Below are 7,609 nucleotides of genomic sequence, written 5' to 3' on the forward strand. Positions count from 1 at the left end.
CTGAGCCCTAACAATAACCCTAACCCTAACCCAAACCCTAACCCCTAACACCAAAGCCTATCCCAAACCTTAACCCTAACTCTCACCCTAACTCGAACACTAACCTGAAACCTAATCATAAACCTAACCATAACCCTAAACCAAACCTAACCATGGCCAGAACCACAATGCTTAACCGGAACCCTCACCCAAACCCTAACCCTAAACCACACTTCTAACCCCAACACCTTACCGTGAGCATAATCCTAACCCTACCCAACCCTAACCATAAACCTAACCCTCACCCCAACCACAACGCCTAACACAAACCGGAACTCTGACTGTTAATTTAATGTAACCCTAACCTAAAATCTAACAATACCCTAAAACTAAACAGAACCCGTAAACTTAACCCTAACCCTAAAAATAACTTTAACACCACCTCAGAACGAACCCAAACCTTAGCCATAACCTTAACCCTCACCCTATCTTAAGCTTCACCCTATCCCTATCCTAAAACTAACCCTGACTTTAACTTTAAAGAAAAAAAAACCCTACCCCTAAACCTAACCCTAACCTTAAACTCGGCCCACTTGTGACCCTAAACCTAACCCTTACCATATCGCTGACCCTAACCCTCGCCCTCAACCTAATCCTAATCCTAACCCTGACCCTAACCCTACCCTAACCTTAACCTGACTTTAAGCCTACTGTAAACTTACACCTAACACTAACCCCTAACCCTAACTCTAACCGTAACCCTAGCCCTAACAGTAACACCCAAAACACTCAACTTAACTGTAAACGTAACTCTAACTCTTACCCTAACCCTAAACTTGACCCTAAAACTAACCCTACCCTAAACCTAACAGAAACACTAACCCCTAACCCTAACTCTAACCCTAATCCTTAGCCTAAACCTAAACTTAACCCTAAACCTAAACCTAAACTCTCACCTTAACTCTAACCCTAACCCTAAACCAAACCCTCACTCTTAACCAAAATTTCACCCTAACCGGAACACTAAACCTACCCTAACTTCATTCAAACCCTAACCCTAAACAAAACTAAAACTAACCCTAACCCTAACACTAATCCCAACCTTAAAGCTAAACATAAGCCTAACCCTGACCCTAACGTGAATCCTAACCCCTAACACTAAACCTCATGCTTAACGAAAACTTCATGCTAACCCTAACCCTAAAACTAAAAAAAGAAACCGAAACATAACACTAAATCTCCCCTGACCCTGACCCTAACCCTAATCCTAAGCATAAACCTAACCCTAAACCTAACTCTATCCCTAACCCTAACCGTAACACCCTAAAACATCTGCTTATCTGTAAACCTAACACTAACCCTCACACGAACCCCTAACCCTTTCACCAACCCTAATCCTATCCCTAATCCTAGTCCTAACCCTGACGTAAACCTAACCCTTACCCTAACCCGAAAATGAACCCTAACCTTAAGTCTACCGTAAAACTAACCCTAAACCTAACAATAACTCTAAACTTGACCCTAACCGTAATCCTAAACGCTAGCACTCACTCTAACTCTAAACCTAACCATGACCCTAACCTAGCAGTACCCTTTAGTGTAAACCTAGACTTAACAGTAACCTTAGCCCTACCCTGACTCTAACCCTAACCCTAAGCATAATCCTAACACTAACCTTAACCCTAACTCTAACCTTAACACTAACACTCACTAGTAACTGAAACTTCACCCGAACCCTAACTCTAACTCTAAACCTAACCATAACAATTAACCTAAACCCTCTCCTTAAGTGTAAACCTAACACTAACAGTCACCCTAAACCTTAACCGTATCCCCAATCCTAAACCTAACGCTATCCGTAACCTTAAACCTAACCCTAACTCTAACAAGAACAGAAACCCTACCTAACCCTAACCCTAACATTAACCCTAAACTTAAGCCTACCCTAACCATAAGGATAATCCTAAGCCTAACCCACTAAACCTAATGTCTAACACTAACTAAAATCCTAACCCGTATACTAACCCTTGTCTTAAGCTCACCCGTAACCTAAACTTCATACTAACGCTAAACCGAAACCTAACCCTAAACATAAGCGCAACCCTAACCCGAACCCTGAACCTAACCTTAACACTAACGTGAACACACACCCAAACTCTAGCCCTAACAATCAAAATAACCCTGCCCCTATCCTAAACTTCATCCAAACCCTAACCCTAACATTAACCCTAAACCTAAACCTAACCCAAACCTTATCCTTAAACATAACTCTAACCATAATGCTAGTCCATATGGAACCCTAATCCTAACCCTTACAATAGCCCTGAACCTAACCCTAAACCTATACATAATCCTAATCCTAACCCTAAGCCTAACTCTAACGTTGACACTAAATAGAACACTGACTCTAATCCTAAACCTGGACTTAAACCTAAACCTTACCCTACACCTAACCCTAACCCTAAACCTAACCATAACTCTGACTCTAATCCTAGTCATAACACTTACCCTAAACTCTCACCTTAACTGTAAAACTAACTGTAACACTCATTCTAACCCCTAACAGTATCCCCCAACCCTAACCCTAATGCTAACCCTAGCCCTAACCAGAACACTAACCTGAAACCTCTAATCCCTAACGATAACCCTAACCCAAACCTAAACCCTAATACCTAAGACAAAAGCCTGACCCATACATTAACCCTATCATCCTACCTTTAACTCTAACCCGCAGCCTAATCATAAACCTAACCCTAACACTAAACCAAACCTAACCATGACCAGAACCACAATGCCTAACAAGAACCCTCACCAAAAACCTAACCCTAAACTGCACCTCTAACCCCTAATACCTTACCATAACTGTAACCCTAACGCTACCGAACCCTAACGCTACCGAACCCTAACCCTAAAACTAACCTTCACCCCAACCACAATGTCTAACACCAATCGTAACCCTTTCTGTTACCCTTAACTTTAACCTTAAATCTAACCCTAACCCTGAACCTAAACAGAACCCGTAAACTTAACCCTCACCCTAAGCATAACCTTAACACTAACCTGAAAACGAACCCAAACTTTATCCATAACACTAACCCTCACCCTATCTTAAACTTCTCACTGTCCCTAACATAATGCTAACCCTCAATTTAACCCTAAACCTACCCCTAATCCTAACCCTAACCTTAACCTTGGCCCACTTGGGACCCTAAACCTAACGCTTAAAATATCTCTGACCCTAACCCTCGCCCTAAACATCATCCTAATCCTAACACTGACCCTAACACTAACCTAACCTTAACCTAACTTTAAGCCTCTCATAAACTTAAACCTAACCTTAAACCCTAACCCTCTCTAACCCTAACCCTAGCCCTAACCCTAACCCTAGCCCTAACCCTAACCCTAACCCTAACCATAACACTTACCCAAAACCCTCACCTTAACTGTAATCATAACTCTAAATCTTGCCGTAACCCTAAATTGACCCTAAGTGTAACCCTATCCTAAACCTAACTGAAACACTAACCCCTAACCCTAATCCTTAGCCTAAACCTAAATTTAACCCTAAACCAAAACCTAAACCTAAACACTCACCCTAACTTAACCCTAACCCTAAGCCGAATCCTCACCCTTAACCAAAATTTCACACTAACCATAACCCTAAACCTACCCTAACTTCATTCAAACCCTAACCCTAACCAAAACTAACACTATCACTAAACATAACCCTAAACCTAAACCTAACCCTAACCCTGAACTGAATCTGAACCCTAAATCCAAACCCTAAACCTCATGCTTGACATAAACTTCACCCTAACACTAACCCTAAAACTAAAAAAAAAACTAACCGTAACCCTAAATCTGCCCCTAACCGTAACCCTAGTCCTAATCCTAACCATAAACCTAACCCTAACCCTAAACTTAACCCTAACCCTGACCCTAACTCTAACTCTAACCCTAATCCTAACGCTAAAACTTACCCTACACACTCAGCTTAAATGGAAACCCAGCACTAATCCTCACCCTAACATCTAAACCTAACCCCAGACCTTACCCTAACCCTATCTCTAAACTTAACCGAGTCCTAAACCTAACCATGACTTAACCCTAACACTTACCCTAACTCTAACTCTAAACCTAATCTTAACCCTAACCCTAGCAACTAACGTTAACCCTAAGCTCAACCCTCACCCTTAACTTAAACTTCATCCTAACCCTAACCCTAAACCAAACCCTAACCCTAAACCTAACCCTATACCTGACCCTAACATTGACCCAAACACCTAAACCTAACCCTAACACTAACCCTAACCCTAAACCTAACCCTAACCTTAACCGAAACACCAAACCCTAACCCTTACCCTAACCCTCATCCTTAACCTAAACTTCACCCTAAACCTTAGATTAACCACAACTCTAAAACTGAACCTAACCCTAAATTATCCCCTAACTCTAGCCCTAACCCTAAACCTAGCACTAAACCTAACTCTAACCCTAACCCTAACCGTAACACCCTAAACCATCAGCTTAATTGTAAACCTAACACTAACACTCACACGAACCCCTAACCCTTTCCCTAACCCTAACGCTATCCCTCATCCTAGCCCAAACCCTTACCTAAACCTAACACTTACTCTAACCCTAAACTTATCCCTAACCTTAACTCTACCTTAACCCTAACCCTAAACCTAACAATAGCTCTAAACCTAACCCTAACCCTAATCCCTAGCACTAAATCTAACTGTAAACCTAACCCTAACCTATTCCTACCCTTTACTGTAAACCTAACCCTAACTCTAACCTGACGCCTACCCTAACCCTAAACCTATCCCTAACACTAACCTTAACCCTACTCTAACCTTAACCCAAACCCTGACTATTAACTGAAACTTCACCCAAACCTACGCCTAACTCTAACTCTAACCCTAACCATAACAATTACCATACTCCTCGCCTTAAGTGTAAACCTAACCCTAACCCTCACCCTAACCCCTAACCGTATCCCCAACCATAAACAAAACGCTATCCCCAAACTTATCCCTAACCCTAACCCTAATACGAACAGGAACCCTAATCTAACCCTAACCCTAATGTTAACCCTAAACTCAACCCTACCCTAACCATAAACCTAACCCTAACACCCTAAACCTAACGTCTAACACTATCTATACTCCTAACCCTATTTCTAACCCTCAACCTCAACCTAAACTTCACACTAACCCTAAACCAAAACCCACCGCTAAGCCTAAACATAACCCCTAACCCTAACCGAACCCTAAACCTAACCTTAACTCTAACCTGAACACAAACCCAAACTCTAGCCCTAACCATAAAAATAACCCTCACCCTATCCTAAACTTCATCCAAACACTAACCCTAACCTTAAACCTAAACCTAACCTTAAAGCTGACTCTAACCTGAAACCTAAACCCTAACCCTAAACCTGACCCTAACATTAACACAAACATCTTACCCTAACTCTCATCCTTAACCTAAACTTCACCCTAAACCTAAGCCTAACCCACTATCCACTAACTCTAGCCCTAACCCTAACTCTAACCCTAACCCTAAGCGTAACACCCTAAAACATCAGCTTAATGTAAAAATAACACTAACCCTCACACGAACCCCTAACCCTTTCCCTAACCCTAACCCTAACCCTATCCCTCATCCTAACCCTAACCCTGACCTAAGCCTAACCCTTACCCTAACTCTAAACTTAATCCTAACCTTAACTCTACCCTAACCCTAAACCTAACATTAACTCTAAACCTGACCCAAACCTTAACCCTAAACCCTAGCACTAACTCTAAACCTAACCCTAACCTTAACCTAGCACTACCCTTTACCGTAAACCTAGCCTTAACCCTAACCTGACCCCTACCCTAACCTTAACCCTAAACCTAACCCTAACACTAACTTTAACCCTAACTCTAACCTAAACCCTAGCCCCCACTATTAACCGAAACTTCACCCTGACACTAACTCTAACTCTAACCCTAACCATAAATATTACTCTAAAACCACACATTAACTGTAAACCTAAACCTAACCCTCACCATAACCCCAACCCTCACCCTAACCCCTAACTGTATTCCCAACCCTAAAGCTAACGCTATCCCTAACCAAAACCCGAACATGAACAGTAACCCTAATCTAAAACTAACCCTAACATTAACCCTAAACTTAACCCTACCCTAACCATAAACCTAACCCTAAAACCCAAAACCTAACCTCTAACACTAACTATAATCCTAAACCTAATCCTAAACCTTATCCTATCCCTCACCCTTAACCGAAACTTCACACTAACCATAAACCTAAAACTAACCCTAACGCTAAACATAACCCCTAAACCTAAACTGGACCCTAAACCTAACCTTAACACTAACCTGAACAAAACCCAAACTCTAGCCTTAACCTTAAAAGCAACCCTCACCTTATGCTAAACTTCATCCAAACCCTAACCCTAACCTTAACCCTAAACCTGACCCAAACTCTAAACTTAAACCTGACTCTAACCATAAAGCTAGTCCATCTGTAACCCTAAACCTAAGCCTTACAATAGCTCTGAACCTAACCCTAAACCTAATCATAATCCTAACCCCAGACCTAATCCTAACCCTAACCCGAACTCTAACCTTGATCCTAAAGAGAACACTTACTCTAACCCTAAACCTGGACTTAAACCTAAAACTTACCCTACACCTAACCCTAACCCTAACTCTAACTCTAACCCAATCATAACCCTTACCCTGAAACCTCACCTAAACTGTAAAACTAGCCGTAACCCTCACTCTAACCCCTAACCGTATCCCCAAAACCTAACCCTAATGCTATCCCTAACCCCTGAAACCTAACTCTAATGCTATCCCTAACACTAACCTGAAACCACTGAGCCCGAACAATAACCCTAACCCTAATCCAAACCCTAACCCCAACACCAAAGCCTAACCCAAACCTTAACCCTAACTCTAACTTCAACCCGAAATCTAATCATAAACCTAGCCCTAACCCTCAACCAAACCTAACCATGACCAGAACCACAATGCCTAACCGGAAACCTCACCCAAACCCTAACCCTAAACTACACCTCTAACCCCTAACATCTTACCATAACCATAATCCTAACCCTACCCAACCCTAACCCTAAACCTAACCCTCACCCCAACCACAATGCCTAACACAAACCGTAACCCTAATCCTAACCGTAACACTGAACTTAACCCTAACCTAAAATCTACCCCTAACCCTAAAAGTAAACAGAACCCATAAACTTAATCCTAACCCTAAACATAACCTTAACACTAACCTGAAAACTAAACCAAACCTTAGCCATAACCCTAACCCTAACCCTAACTTAAACTTCACCCTATCCCTAATCCAAAGCTCACCATAACTATAACCCTAACCTTACCCCTAAATCTAACCCTAACCTTAACCATGGCCCACCTGTAACCCTAAAACTAACCCCCCAAAAACACTGACCCTAACCCTCACCCTAAACCTAATCTAATCCTAACCCTGACCCTAAACCTAACCAAACCTTAACCCTAACTTTACCCTACCAAAAACTTAAACCTAACCCTAACCCGTAACCCTAACTCTAACCCTAGCCCTAACCTAACCC

Source organism: Loxodonta africana, chromosome 7, assembly GCF_030014295.1.
Source record: "Loxodonta africana isolate mLoxAfr1 chromosome 7, mLoxAfr1.hap2, whole genome shotgun sequence".
NCBI classification, from domain to species: domain Eukaryota; kingdom Metazoa; phylum Chordata; class Mammalia; order Proboscidea; family Elephantidae; genus Loxodonta; species Loxodonta africana.